The sequence below is a fragment of the Neoarius graeffei genome, chromosome 22 (assembly GCF_027579695.1).
Source record: "Neoarius graeffei isolate fNeoGra1 chromosome 22, fNeoGra1.pri, whole genome shotgun sequence".
Lineage (NCBI taxonomy): Eukaryota > Metazoa > Chordata > Actinopteri > Siluriformes > Ariidae > Neoarius > Neoarius graeffei.
In genome coordinates, this window is record NC_083590.1 from 46016410 (window position 1) to 46032369 (window position 15960).

Sequence of the window (15960 nt, forward strand, 5' to 3'; positions counted from 1 at the left end):
AATAAAAGTATATAAAGCTTGAAATTAGTAAATATGCTTAGAAATAGGCTTAATGGTCTTACAGTTGTTATATAATAATCTTATAATGAGAAATATTAGATAACTTTTCCTTTATTCAAAATATCTTCCATCCATCCATCATCTGTAGCTGCTTATCCTGTTCTACAGGGTTGCAGGCAAGCTGGAGCCTATCCCAGCTGACTATGGGCGAGAGGCGGGGTACACCCTGGACAACTCGCCAGGTTATCGCAGGGCTAACACATAGACACAAACAACCATTCACACTCACACCTACGGTCAATTTAGAGCCACCAATTAGCCTAACCTGCATGTCTTTGGACTGTGGGGGAAACCGGAGCACACCCACGCAGACACAGGGAGAGCAAGCAAACTCCACACAGAAAGGCCCTAGTCGGCCTACACACACACACACACACACACATATATACACATATATATATATATATATATATATATATATATATATATATATATATATACACACACACACAACCCCGATTCCAAAAAAGTTGGGACAAAGTACAAATTGTAAATAAAAACGGAATGCAATAATTTACAAATCTCAAAAACTGATATTGTATTCAGAATAGAACATAGACAACATATCAAATGTCGAAAGTGAGACATTTTGAAATTTCATGCTCATTTGAAATTTCATGACAGCAACACATCTTAAAAAAGTTGGGACGGAGGGCAATAAGAGGCTGGAAAAGTTAAAGGTACAAAAAAGGAACAGCTGGAGGACCAAATTGCAACTCATTAGGTCAATTAGCAATAGGTCATTAACATGACTGGGTATAAAAAGAGCATCTTGGAGTGGCAGCGGCTCTCAGAAGTAAAGATGGGAAGAGGATCACCAATCCCCCTAATTCTGCGCCGACAAATAGTAGAGCAATATCAGAAAGGAGTTCGACAGTGTAAATTTGTAAAGAGTTTGAACATATCATCTACAGTGCATAATATCATCAAAAGATTCAGAAAATCTGGAAGAATCTCTGTGTGTAAGGGTCAAGGCCGGAAAACCATACCGGGTGCCCATGATTTTAGGGCCCTTAGACGGCACTGCATCACATACAGGCATGCTTCTGTATTGGAAATCACAAAATGAGCTCAGGAATATTTCCAGAGAACATTTATCTGTGAACACAATTCACCGTGCCATCTGCCGTTGCCAGCTAAAACTCTATAGTTCAAAGAAGAAGCCGTATCTAAACATGATCCAGGAGCGCAGACGTCTTCTCTGGGTCAAGGCTCATTTAAAATGGACTGTGGCAAAGTGGAAAACTGTTCTGTGGTCAGACGAATCAAAATTTGAAGTTCTTTACGGAAATCAGGGACGCCGTGTCATTCGGACTAAAGAGGAGAAGCACGACCCAAGTTGTTGTCAGTGCTCAGTTCAGAAGCCTGCATCTCTGATGGTATGGGGTTGCATTAGTGCATGTGGCATGGGCAGCTTACACATCTGGAAAGACACCATCAATGCTGAAAGGTATATCCAGGTTCTAGAGCAACATATGCTCCCATCCAGACGACGTCTCTTTCAGGGAAGACCTTGCATTTTCCAACATGACAATGCCAAACCACATACTGCATCAATTACAGCATCATGGCTGCATAGAAGAAGGGTCCGGGTACTGAACTGGCCAGCCTGCAGTCCAGATCTTTCACCCATAGAAAACATTTGGCGCATCATAAAACAGAAGATACGACAAAAAAGACCTAAGACAGTTGAACAACTAGAATCCTACATTAGACAAGAATGGGTTAACATTCCTATCCCTAAACTTGAGCAACTTGTCTCCTCCGTCCCCAGACGTTTACAGACTGTTGTAAAGAGAAAAGGGGATGTCCCACAGTGGTAAACATGGCCTTGTCCCAATTTTTTTTTAGATGTGTTGTTGTCATGAAATTTAAAATCACCTCATTTTTCTCTTTAAATGATACATTTTCTCAGTTTAAACATTTGATATGTCATCTATGTTCTATTCTGAATAAAATATGGAATTTTGAAACTTCCACATCATTGCATTCCGTTTTTATTTACAATTTGTACTTTGTCCCAACATTTTTGGAATCGGGGTTTATTTATATATATATATATGTGTGTGTGTGTCTGTGTGTGTGTGTGTAGGCCAACGAGGGCCTTTCTGTGTGGAGTTTGCATGCTCTCCCTATGTCTGTGTGTGTGTGTGTGTGTGTGTGTGTGTGTGTATATATATATATATATATATATATATATATATATATATATATATATACACACAGTATTTGCAGTGTACTTTGGTAAAATGATTAGTCATTCAGTCATTCTTAAGAAGTGAAATATATGAAATGGTATGTGAAATATTGCCATGAGGAGAGCAGTATTCTGGCTCTCTGAAAGAAACCACAACCACCCTGATATAAACTAGCTTACAGTGACACTCTACACTGTAACAATTTGTGACATTCTTGTTTTATCTATAAAAGAGGACTGTAGGTGTCAACTCTGCTAATGAGTATTTGTGTTTCCTATGGACCAACGTTTATCTACTTGTGAGGGAACATTATGTTTGTGTGGGTTTCTTCCAGGTGCTCCTAATGCATTACAGGCAATGTTAGGTACTTTTATCATCTATATCTAAACAAAGACATGAGGCAATACTCTTAATAAATATATTACCTTAGTCATGCCATGCCTGTCCTTGGTAATGATAACTCTAACTGAACTCCACTGACTACTGTAGATTCTGGGAGTGTGCTGTGTGGGTGAGAATGGCAGATGGTTTCAAGGAGTTAAAAAAAATTATTACAATGTAGTAGTACACACATGTGCTTAAAGCTGTATTCTGCAAATATGAGTTCTGCCCAAGAATTAACCTTTTGTTTCATGTTAACAATACATTTCTTGTTAACCCAGTACTTAAGAAATGTGATGCTTTTTTTTTTTTTTGCCAGATGCCTCCAAACACCATGAACAAAGCATATAAGTATGGTCTTGCTCATAAATCTGTAGCATGATGCTAACCTTAGTGCTAGAATTATCATAGGCTATTGTGGCAGCAGGGGTGTGGCCAAGCGTCGGTCTGTGAATGGAGGGCGGAGTCAAGGAAAGTAAGTGGTGGAATCACTGCACCTGATGGGAATTAACCTGTGTTTGTGTGTCTTCCCCAGTGACCGTGCCCTATAAGAGGAGAGGGAGAGCAGAGGAAGGAAGCTCTCCTGACCAGAACACGTGTGTGTGGCATGTGCGTGTATGAGCGAATGTGTAAAGGCTGAAAAGGTGAAAATAAAAGAATTTCTGAGAACTCAGTTCTGGCCTGCCGTGCTTCTGTGCTCCACCCACCTGGTCTGATACAACAGTGGTGCCGAAACCCGGGACGGAGTGCAGAAGGGAACAGCTGCATGGAGTCCTCCCCCTTCAAGGACCTGGTCCATGCCCTCGCCATGGCCCAACAGAGCCAGCACCAGGTGCTGATCACCCTCCGGAAGGAGCAGGAACAACGGTTTGAAGCCCTGGTGCTGGCGCAACAGGAAGATCGCCGGGCGTTCTGGCACCTGCTCGCGTCGGCGGCGTCCACGATCACCACCGCCGTGGACTTTCCCCACCTCACCCTAACGAAGATGGGTCCGCATGACGACCCCGAAGCCTTCCTTGCTCTTTTTGAGCAGACAGCAGAGTCGTGGGGTTGGCCGGTGGAACAGTGCACGGTCGCCTCCCACCCCGCTAACGGGCGAGGCGCAGCTGGCCATGCTACAGCTCCCCGCCGACAGCTGGCTGGTCTACGCGGACCTCCGCAGGGCCATCCTCCAACGCGTGGGTCGCACCCTGGAACAGCAACAGCAGTGCTTCTGTGCACTGCGCCTGGAGGAGGTTGGCCAGCTGTTTGCATTTGGCCAGCAACTCCGGGACGCCTGCCGGTGGTGGCTGAGGGCCAACAACCGCAACGCTGAGGGAATCATCGATCTGGTGGCGCTGGAACAATTCATCGCCTGACTTTCGGAAGGAACAGTGGAGTGGGTCCAGTGCCATCGCCTGGCATCGCTGGATCAGGCCATCGAGCTGGTGGAGGACCATATGGCGGCCGTTCCGATGGCAGGATAGCGTGTCTCCCCTTCTCCCCTCTCTTCTTTCTCTCCCTCTCCCTCTGTTCCTTGTCCTCACCCCATTCCCCCACCGCAGAGGTGGGGGCCAGCTCCACCCCAGCTGGCCTGCCGCACCCGCGGTGCCCTACTGTTTCCTACTTCCTTGTTTGTGTCTTCTCCCCCTCAGGTGAGTGATCTCCGGAACACCGGTGCAGGGAGAGAGCCTGGGCTGGTATTCTGGCGCTGCGGGGAACTGGGGCACCTCCAGCATCAATGCTCGGTGATGGAGGTGGGCGCAGTGGTCCAGATCCCCGATGCGCCAGGGACCGCCATCAATCGGGCCGGATCGTATCGCATACCGCTTAGTATCCAAGGGGATACGTATCAGGCTTTGGTGGACTCCAGCTGTAATCAGACCTCAATCCACCAAAGCCTGGTGCAAGACGAGGCATTGGGGAGAGCACAATTGGTGAAGGTGTTGTGTGTGCATGGGGATGTTCACAACTACCCTTTAGTGCCGGTCCACATTCTATTTTGAGGGGAAAAATTTAGAGTAAAGGCGGCAGTTAATCCTCGCCTTACCCACTCGATAATTCTGGGGACTGATTGGCCAGGATTTTGGGAATTAATGACGTATTTAGTGAAGAGTGGGTCCTGCCATAGTTCAGCGGGGGAGGTCCCAGACTGGCATTGGCGGGAGCAGCTGTCACAGAGCCGTCTACATCACCGTGTCAGAGTGAGGAGCAGCATGCTCCTCCTCCCTCTCTCAGGGATTACCTCGGGGATTTCCCGTTAGAGCAGTCACGAGACGGGACTCTGCGGCATGCGTTTGACCAAGTGAGAGTAATCGATGGTCAAACTCTTCAGCCAAATGCCACCCCGTCCTTCCCCTATTTTTCCATTATTAAGGATAGGTTATACAGAGTGACGCAGGACACTCAGACTAAGGAACAAATAACACAGCTTTTAATCCCAAAGAGCCACTGGGAATTTATATTCCAGGCAGCTCACTTTAATCCCATGGCTGGACACTTGGGGCAGGATAAGACACTAGCCCGAATAATGGCCCGGTTCTATTGGCCAGGGATTCGCAGCGATATCCTTCGGTGGTGTACGGCATGCCGCGAATGCCAGTTAGTAAATCCCGCAGCCATTCCAAAAGCACCTTTACGCCCTCTGCCATTAATTGAGACCCCGTTCAAAAGAATTGGGATGGATCTCGTCGGGCCATTAGATTGGTCAACACGAGGATATCGCTTTATTTTAGTTCTGGTGGACTATGCAACGCGATATCCGGAAGCAGTGCCTCTTCGCAATATCTCAGCATGTAGTAGTAGTCCGACTTGGGAGATGACGCGGAAGAGTGCTTCTGCAATAGCAGAAGCATTCTTTCGCATCATCTCCCGAGTCGGAATCCCCAAAGACATTCTGACTGATCAAGGCACTACGTTTATGTCACGCACACTGGGCGAACTGTATAGGTTACTGGGAATTAAGCCTATCCACACCAGCATTTATCACCCACAAATGGATGGCTTAGTCAAATGGTTTAATCTCACCCTCAGAAACATAATAAGAAAATTTGTAAGCGAAGACGCATGCAACTGGGATAAATGGCTCGAGCCCCTGTTATTCACAGTGCGAGAGGTCCCACAAGCCTCCACGGGGTTCTGCCCATTCTAATTATACAGGCGTAAGCTGCGTGGCATTCTGGATGTGCTACGGGAAAATTGGGAGGAGCGACCTTCAACTAGTAAAAACAAAATTCAATATGTTATCGACCTGGGCACCAAACTCCACACACTCATGCACCTAACCCAGGAGAATTTGTGGCAGGCCCAAGAACATCAAGTCCATCTGTACGACGGGGCATGCGCCTTAGGGAATTCACACCAGGAAATAAAGTACTCATGTTGTTGCCCACGTCGAGCTCCAAATTGATCTCCAGGTGGCAAGGACCCTTTGAGGTCACACGGCGAGTCGGGGACATCGACTATGAGGTGAGGTGAATGGACAAGGGTGGGGCGTTACAGATTTACCACCTCAATCTACTAAAACTTTGGAACGAGGAGGTCCCTGTGGCATTAGTGTCGGTGGTTTCGGAGAAGGTGGAGCTGGGGCTGGAGGTTCAAACAAGAAAATTGACATTGCCCACCGCTCTGGTCCCCTGTGGAGACCACCAGTCCCCTGTGGAGACCACCTCTCCCCACCCCAGCTCACAGAGGTCGCCCAGTTGCAGACAGAATTTTCTGACGTGTTCTCGCCCCTACCCGACTGCACCCACCTCATAGAACACCACATTGAGACGCCCCCGGGGGTAGTAGTGTGCAGTCACCCTTACAGACTGCCTGAACACACAAAAAAAAGGTGGTTCAGGAAGAACTCAAGGCCATGCTCGAAATGGGCATTGTCGAGGAGTCCCACAGTGACTGGAGCAGCCCGGTGGTCTTGGTTCCCAAGGCTGACGGGTCGGTCTGGTTCTGTGTGGACTATATAAAAGTCAACACAGTGTCTAAATTTGACATGTACCCAATGCCTTGTATTGACGAGTTGCTCGATCGACTAGGCACGGCTCGTTTTTATTCAACACTGGATTTGTTTCCTGAGTTGTTCGCGCCCAGTCCTTTTTCCCGCGAGTGCCGGCGTTAATTACTAATCCTTTTTTAACTTTTTTTCTATAAATAAATTTCCAGTATCGTCTTCATTTTTATTATACTGTCGTTTTCATTTTTGTACTTTTCACTTTCGCTTTCCTTTTTCCGGTTTTTTTTTCCGTTTTTTTCTCTTTCTTTTTTCGGAAGAACGCCGAGACCGGAAGCTTTCTTTTTCTCTCCTCCTGTGTAAAGTCCACAAGCGGAGGCCATCTGATCTGCTTTAATATCAACAGATCTTCATTTAAGGTACGTGAATCTTTTCATCATGGCACACCTTCAGCCTGTTCAGTGTGCTGAGTGCAGGATGTTTAGTCATTCTTCCTCCGTCACTAGCGATAGCTCTATTAGCTTTACTTGTGATAAGTGCAGATTAGTTAGCTCTCTGACGGAGAAGATTTCAGTGCTAGAAGCGCGTGTCCAGGCTTTAGAGCAGGTTAGTGAGCGTGAGAACAGTGTAGTTTCTGTTAGGGAAAGTCTGGACGCCCTAGGTGGAGTTAGCAATCCCCCAACTCCGGCATTAGAGCCCTTACAGCGGGGCGAATGGGTGACGGCTCGGCGGCATAAGCGTAGAGCCAAAGCTACCGCAGAGGCTCGCCCACGGGAGCACCACTCCTCTCCGCGTCACGTGTCGAACAGGTTTGCTCTCCTTAGTGATGCACCCACTGAGAAACCTGAAAGAGCTCTGGTTATAGGGGACTCTATCATACGGCACGTGAAATTAGCTCAGCCTTTAGGGGCACCAGCAGCTTTAGTCAGGTGTATACCGGGAGCCAGGGCGCCGGACATAGCAGGTAATCTTAGGGTCCTAGGCAAGCACAGGTTCTCAAAGATAGTTATCCATGCAGGAGCTAATGATATACGCCTTCGTCAGTCTGAGGTTACTAAGAGTAACTTTGTAGAGGTGTTTAAATTAGCGAAGGCGATGTCCGATGCTGTAGTATGCTCTAGCCCCATCCCAATGCGGCGTGGCGATGTAGCTTACAGCAGGTTATGGTCGCTGAACTGCTGGCTGTCCAGGTGGTGCTCTGAAAACAGTGTGGGCTTTATAGATAATTGGGCTAATTTTGAGGGCACTGCTGGCCTGTTAGGGCGGGACGGTATCCATCCCACTCGGGAAGGTGCTGCTCTCATTTCCTGCAGCATAGGTCATAGTCTCAGAACAGGCCTAGTTAATTTCTGACAATCCAGAGCCAAGGCCAGGGAGCAGACGAACAGGCTAAACCGACTGTCTGCTAGCTGCACAGAGTCGTCACTCAGGGCCCACTACATCGAGACTGTGTCTGTTCCCCGAGCTCAACAAAAAGATAGAAATTTTCAGAGAGTTTGTTCCAGTAACCTAATCAATATAAAATTAGATCAGACTGACTGTACAGCTGCTGCCAGCACCTTTGATCTAAAGGTGGGGCTATTAAATATTAGATCTCTTACATCTAAAGCGCTAATGGTTAATGAACTCATTACTGATCAGGAGTTTAATGTACTGTGTTTAACAGAAACATGGATTAAGCCAAATGAATATATAGCATTAAATGAAGCGAGTCCTCCTGGATACAGTTATATACACCAGCCTCGTCTAACTGGCAGAGGAGGAGGCGTCGCGGTTATTTATAACGATTATCTAGGTGTAACACACAAACCTGGTTATAAATTTAATACATTTGAAGTTCTTCATACTCATATAATGTATGTAGCCTCGAAAAATAAGTCTACCCAGTTAATTCCATTGCTTATTATTTACAGGCCCCCGGGGCCATATTCTGAGTTTCTTTCTGAATTTGCAGATTTTATCTCAGATTTGGTTATTTCCTTAGACAAAGCTTTAGTTGTCGGAGATTTTAATATTCACTTTGATAACCCAGAAGACCCTTTAAAAACAGCATTTGTGTCCATCTTAGATTCAGTCGGGATTAAGCAGAATGTCATAGGACCGACCCATAATGGTGGTCACACCCTTGATCTAATACTAACATTCAGATTAAACGTAGACAATATAGTCATACTTCCACAGTCTGAAGTTATCTCAGATCATTGTCTCATCTCATTCAAAATATGTCTGAGTAATAATATATGCACCTCACCACGCTACTGTATTAAACGTACTTTCACGTCAACTACTGCACAGAGCTTTATAAATGATCTCCCAGAGCTGTCAACTTTGATTGAGTCACTGTCAGCCCCTGCAGAACTCGATCAGGCAACTGAATGCTTAGAGTCAACATTCCGCCATACTTTAGATAATGTAGCTCCTCTAAAAAGGAAAATGGTCAGAGACAAAAAATTAGCACCCTGGTATAATGATGACACTCGCACTTTAAAACAGACCACTCGAAAATTGGAACATAAATGGCGTCAAACAAAATTGGTAGTGTTCAAATTGGCGTGGAAGGAGAGCTTCCTGAAGTATAGAAAAGCTCTTAGTGCTGCGAGATCAACATATCTCTCCTCCCTAATAGAAGATAACAAAAATAATCCTAGATTCCTATTTAATACTGTAGCAAAATTAACCAGGAATAAGTCCACTATAGACAGATGCACACCTGCAGTATGTAGTAGCAACGACTTCATGAATTTTTTTAATGACAAAATTGAGAATATCCGACAAAAAATTCAAACTACTAATTTAAGGTTAGACAATGAAAGTGACCTTGTAGTTAACAATATAACTGTATCAGATCATCAGTTAGAATGTTTTACTCCCCTAAAAGAAACTGAATTACTTTCATTAATCTCTACATCAAAAGCCTCAACTTGCGTACTAGATTCCTTACCGACACATCTATTCAAACAGATAATGCCTGGAGTAATTGAACCGCTTCTAAAAATAATAAATTCTTCTCTTATGATTGGCTATGTACCCAAATCCTTTAAACTAGCAGTTATCAAACCCCTGATTAAAAAACCTGACCTTGATCCCTGTCAGCTGTCCAATTATCGGCCAATATCAAACCTCCCCTTTATCTCCAAGATCCTTGAAAAAGCTGTGGCACAGCAGTTATGCTCATATTTACATAGGAATAACATCCATGAAATGTATCAGTCAGGATTTAGACCTCATCATAGCACAGAGACAGCACTGGTTAAAGTAGTAAACGACCTACTGTTGGCGTCTGATCAGGGCTGTGTCTCGCTACTTGTGTTGCTTGACCTTAGTGCAGCATTTGATACCATTGTTCATTCCATTCTTCTGGATAGACTAGAAAATGTTGTGGGAGTTAAGGGAATGGCCCTCTCCTGGCTCAGGTCTTATCTAACGGATCGTTATCAGTATGTTGATATAAATGGTGATATTTCTAGACGTACCGAGGTAAAGTTTGGTGTTCCACAAGGTTCTGTCTTGGGTCCACTGCTTTTTTCTCTATATATGTTACCTCTGGGCGATATTATTCATAAACATTGTATTAGTTTCCACTGTTATGCTGATGACACACAGTTGTATGTCTCTGCAAAACCTGATGAGAGACACCAGCTTAATAAAATTGAGGAATGTGTTAAGGACATTAGACACTGGATGCTTATAAATTTCCTTCTGCTTAACTCTGACAAGACTGAAGTACTTGTGCTAGGACCACATACAGCTAGAAGTAAGTTTTCTGATTACACAGTAACTCTGGATGGCCTTTCTGTTTCTTCACGTGCAGCAGTAAAAGACCTCGGAGTGATTATTGACCCCAGTCTTTCATTCGAAACTCACATTGATAACATCACCCGGATAGCTTTCTTTCATCTCAGAAATATTGCAAAGATAAGAAATTTAATGTCATTGCATGATGCAGAAAAACTAGTCCATGCTTTTGTTACCTCCAGGTTGGATTATTGTAATGCCTTACTGTCTGGATGTTCCAATAAGTGCATAAACAAGCTCCAGTTAGTTCAAAATGCCGCAGCAAGAGTCCTTACTAGAACTAGAAAATATGACCACATCACGCCTGTCTTATCCACACTGCATTGGCTCCCAATCAAATTTCGTATTGATTATAAAATACTACTATTGACCTTTAAAGCACTGAATGGTCTCGCACCACAGTACCTGAGTGAACTTCTGCTCCTCTATGACCCGCCACGCCTACTTAGATCAAAAGGTGCAGGCTATCTGCTGGTACCTCGTATAGTGAAGGCTACATCAGGGGGCAGAGCCTTTTCTTACAAAGCCCCACTGTTATGGAACAGCCTTCCAAGTAATGTTCGGGAATCAGACACAGTCTCAGCATTTAAGTCTAGGCTAAAAACATATCTGTTTAGTCAAGCCTTTTGTTAATGGTGTTTGAGGTAAAGGAGTAGATCTGGAGGGTCCTCAGACATAGAGTGTTTTGGTAAACTGGGATATATGGATGCTGTCAGTCCCCACTCGCTTGCTCACTCGAGTTTGTTGACGGTGCAGTGGCTGGCTGCTTTATGTCCCGGGGCTCCCTCATGCCTGTGTTACCTTCTGGCTCTCTCCTTTTAGTTATGCTGTCATAGTTAGTTGCCGGAGTCCCTGCTTGTACTCGGTGCAATATGTATACTGTTCCTACTTATTCAGGTGACATTGGGCATACCTAACCACCTGTGTTTTCTTTCTCTCCCCCCCCCACTCCAAATCTGTCCCTCTGAGTTACATGGAGTCAACAGGAAATCTTTTGGTGGAGACGGTGGGGACCTCGACTGGCTATCGTAGCCTGCAGGGAATCGGCCGTCAGACATTCTGTCGCATGTCCCAGACCCGGTGAAATGTAACTGAATTGTCTTGGCCAGGCCTAAGGGTCCCATCTGCATCTCATCATTGCTGAGGAGTGTGCTCCCATCACCCAATCAAGCATCCAGCCAGAGCAGGTCATGATATATTTTTTTTACCATATTAACATGCCATTGTGTGTCATGCCTGATGTAAAGACTCTCGTCTCTGCGAGCCTACCACACAGATTTAATACTTGTCATTTTTAGGGCATACCTAACAACATGTTTTCTTTCTCTCTCTCTCTCTCTCCCCCCCCCCCCCCCCCAATCTGTCCCTCTGAGTTACATGTTGATCCTGGGATTGAGATGCTGGCCTCTTCTGCCCCTCGGACCTGCTTGATCCATCCTGGTGCCCTGTGTCTGGTCGGAGTTTTATCGCCCCACTCCTGTGAAGGACGGCCCCATGAGGACAGTTGAGGGTTATACCTGTTAAAACTGTTAATATTATAGTCAGGCTGTCTGTTGTTGCCCAAATGAGGATGGGTTCCCTTTTGAGTCTGGTTCCTCTCGAGGTTTCTTCCTCATGTCGTCTGAGGGAGTTTTTCCTTGCCACCGTCGCCACAGGCTTGCTCATTGGGGATAGATTAGGGATAAAATTAGCTCATGTTTTAAGTCGTTCAAATTCTGTAAAGCTGTTTTGCGACAATGTTTATTGTTAAAAGCGCTGTACAAATAAACTTGATTTGATTTGTGTTGTGTTGTCCCCTTGACTCCTTTATCCTGAGAGAAAACGGCCTTTTCCACACCATTTGGCTTACGCCAGTTCGTCACACTTCCTTTTGGGCTGTTTGGAGCGCCCGCTACATTCCAGCAGCTTATGGATAGGGTCCTCCGCCCCCATGCCACCTACGCGGCCGCCTACTTGGATGATATTATTATTTACAGTAATGACTGGCCACGGCACTTAGAACACCTAAGGGCCATCCTTAGGTTCACTGAGGAGAGTGGGTCTCACAGCCAACCCGAAGAAGTGTGTGATTGGGTGGGTGGAAGTATGGTATCTGGGTTTCCACTTGGGCAATGGGCAGGTGCATCCCCAAATTAATAAGACAGCAGCGATTGTGGCCTGCCCGAGGCCCACGACCAAAAAGGGGGTGAGACAGTTCCTGGGGCTGGCTGGCTACTATCGTAGGTTTATACCTGATTATTTGGACATCACCAGCCTGCTGACTGATCGCAATAAAAAGGGAGCACCAGATCCAGTCCAGCGGATGGAGCAATGCCAGCGGGCTTTCTCGGAGGTAAAGGCTGCACTGTGTGGGGAGCCACTGTTACACTCCCCTGACATTTCTCTCCCCTTCATTTTGCAGATTGACGCGTTGGACAGAGGGCTGGGGGCTGTTCTGTCCCAGGAGGTGGAGGGGGAGGAACGTCCCATGCTGTACATTAGCTGGAAGCTGTCGGTGCATGAGGGCAGGTACAGCACAATCGAAAAGGAATGCCTTGCCATCAAGTGGGCAGTCCTCTCCCTCCGCTGCTACCTGCTGGGGCGCCCTTTCACCCTCTGTTCGGACCATGCACCCCTGAAGTGGCTCCACCACATGAAGGATGCCAACACGCGGATCACCCATTGGTATCTCACATTCCAGCCATTTAAGTTAGATGTGATCCACAGGCCGGGGGCACAGATGGTGGTGGTGGACTTCCTGTCCCGTTGGGGGGGGGAGTTGGCTTCAGGCCAGACAGCTCCCCGGCCTGAGTTGGGCGGTGGGGGTATGTGGCAGCGGGGGCATGGCCAGGCAGCACTCTGTGAATGGAGGGCAGGGTCGGGGAATTTAAGTGGGTAAGTCATTCCACCTGCTGTCAATTAATGTGTGTGTGTGTTTGTTTGTTACAGGGACGGAGCATAAAAAGAGGGGGAGAGCAGAGAAAAGGGGCTCCCTCCCAACCACAATGCATGTGTGTGTGTAGAGTGAGTGAGTGAGTGAGTGAGTGCATGCATGAATGAATGAATGCAAGCTGAAAAGCTAGTAGTAAAGGGAAGAGTTTATGTGTGACCATCAACTCACTTGCCGTGCTTCTGTGCTCCACCCACATCAGGAACTGCGATGTAGTGCAAAACCAAAAAGATAAGAGACTTAATCACCATGTGCACAGAGGCCCATCACCATGTGCACAAAGGCCCAGCAGGAAGATCAACAAGTGCTCTGAAACCTGATTGCTTTGGCAGGTACCTCAGCAGTAGTCCCCACAGTGTCCATGGGTTTCCCCCACGTCACCCTCATGAAGATGGGGCTTCCTGATGATCCAGAAGCCTTCTTGGAGCTCTCCAAGCAATCTGCAGAGCTGTGGGGATGGCCCGAAGAGCAGTGAGTGGGTCAGCTACTGCCGCTCCTATCTGGAGAGGCCCAGCTCATGGCACAGCAACTGTTCACCGAGAACATGCTGGAGTACCCAGACCTAAATGAGCCATTCTGCAGTCTGTCGGCCGCACTCCAGAGCAACACTATCAGCAGCGTTGCACGATGACCATAGAGAAGGTCATAGAGAAGGTTCTTATATGCCCGACAGCTCCACAATGCCTATTGGTGGTGGTTGAGGGAAGAAAATCATGACACAGAGGGAATCATCTTTGTGGTGGTGCTGGAGCAGTTCATAACCCAACTGCCGGGAACAATAGAGTGGGTCCAGTGCTACTGCCCAACATCGCTGAAGGACACAATCACCTTGACTGAGCACCATCTAGTGGCATTTCTGGTCACAAGCAGGCAGCCCACCCTTTCTCTCTCTCTTACTCCTCCCCTTCTTCCTGCTCCCACTTCTTCCTGCCCCCCAACCCTGCAACACGGAAGTGGGAGTCAACTCCCCTGCAGCCAATTCCTCGAACCCATGGTTTCCCTTTCCCTCCCTCCCTTCATGTGTTTATTTCTGCTCCCTCTCAGGTGAGTGATCCCCAAGCCAGGACCAGTTCCACATGATGGAGGTGGGGTCAGTGGTCCAGATCCCTGACGTACCATAGACTGCCCCGATCAAGTTGGGACATACCGCATACCGGTGATTATCCAAGGGGGTACATACCATGCATTGGTGGATTCAGACTGTAACCAGACCTCCATCCACCAAAGCCTGGTTCAAGGGGAGGTATTGGGAGGCACATGTGGTGAAGGTGTGGTGTGTGGATGGGGATATTCACAAATACCTTCTGGTGTCTGTCAGAATCCAATTTCAAGGAGAAAATCATAGTGTAGAGGTGGTAGTTAGTCCCTGTTCAAGGTGGTCCACAGGCCGGGGACGCAGATGGTCATGGCAGATTTCCTCTCCCATCAAGGTGGGGGGGAATCGGCTACAAGCTGGTTGGCTCCCTGGCATGAGTCGGGCGGTGGGGGTATGTGGCAGCGGGGCCGTGGCCAAGCGTCGGTCTGTGAATGGAAGGCAGAGTCAGGGAAGGTAAGTGGTGGAATCACTGCACCTGATGGGAATTAACCTGTGTTTGTGTGTCTTCCCCAGTGACTGCGCCCTATAAAGAGGAGAGGGAGAGCAGAGGAAGGGAGCTCTCCTGACCAGAACATACGTGTGTGTGTGTGTGTATGAATGAATGTGCAAAGGCTGAAAAGCTGAAAATAAAAGAGTTTCTGAGAACTCAGTTCTGGCCTGCCGTGCTTCTGTGATCCACCCACCTGGTCTGATACAACAACTATTTGTTGCATATTGTTTCTTCTGGAGGCCTCTTGCCTTGACTTTCTATCTCAGAAAAGTAATGCATAATTTTCTCATTACTGTCAGTGTTAAGAAATTTTAATGCTAGGTTTTATTGCATTTTGTACAATGTTGTTGCCTCACAGCAAGAAGGTTCTTGGGTCAAACCTCGTGGCCAACTGGGGCCTTTTTGTATGGAGTTCCATGTTCTCCTTGCGCTTGTATGGGCTTCCTTCAGGTGCTATGGTTTCCTCCCACAGTCCAAAGACATGCAGACTAGGTCAACTGGCTTCTCTAAATTGCCCATAGGTGTTAATGTATTCACATTATTTTTGTTCATTTTTGTGTTAGTCCTGTACTAGATTGGTGACCTGCCCAGGGTGAATGCCCCTCTTGCCCTAAGTCAGCTGGGATTGGTTCAAGCTTCCCCCATGATCCTTATTAATATAATGGATGGATGTGCAACTCAGCTTGAGGACACTCATGGCAGATTGGAAATTATGTACAATATTGCACATGCATAGATGTTTACAAATTGCATAATCAACTAACACAAGTAATAGGATTTAAAATGTTTGGATGGTGATCCAAATGTGCACCATATGTGTACTCACACACAGTTCTTTTGGATGTGATTGTCATACTTTGATACTTTTTCTATTAGCACAGCATCAGTTTCTCTAAGCATATGCTAATCTACACTATATGGCCAAAAGTATGTAGATGCCTGTCCCTGACCCCCATGTGTGGGCCTTCCCCAAACTTTTGCCAGAAAGTTGGAGTCACATGATTTTCTAGATTTTTTTTTTCCTATGGTCTAGCATTATGACTTCCCTTCACTGGAACTAAGAGGCCCAAACCTGTTCCAGCA